The following is a 491-nucleotide window of genomic DNA, read 5'->3' on the forward strand; positions in this document are numbered from 1 at the left end:
CTCTAACTGTAACTTCGTTACAAGTAACGAGTTATTTCCCATCCCTGAATATATTATTTTATCAGCAACATGAAATCATTGTCGATAAATTATCCTTAAATAATTTATCCCTAGATTAAAATTATTCAAAATATATACTTATAATTCATTTAATCAATCCTATAATATTTTTTTAGAAAGAAATCGCAAAAAGTTTCTGGAAATGATTGGAATTTACAAAATTTTTGCCTTATGTACATATAGTTGTATGTAATATATGTCAATTTTTTATATAATTTTATATTTACATTTTTTATATTTTCTACCTATATATAATTATATAAGATATATACAGGGTGATTTTTTTAAACCTGAAATTTTCAAATATCTCGAAAAATAAGCACACTAAGAAAAAATGTTAAGAATCAATATTTCATCATTCCGAAGATGACATACACTGACGTTAAAATCAGCCCCCCCACCCCGCCCCCTGGGCGGTGAGGGGGGGCAAG

This window comes from Trachymyrmex cornetzi, unplaced genomic scaffold, assembly GCF_001594075.2.
Source record: "Trachymyrmex cornetzi isolate Tcor2-1 unplaced genomic scaffold, Tcor1.1 scaffold370, whole genome shotgun sequence".
Taxonomy (NCBI): Eukaryota; Metazoa; Arthropoda; class Insecta; order Hymenoptera; family Formicidae; genus Trachymyrmex; species Trachymyrmex cornetzi.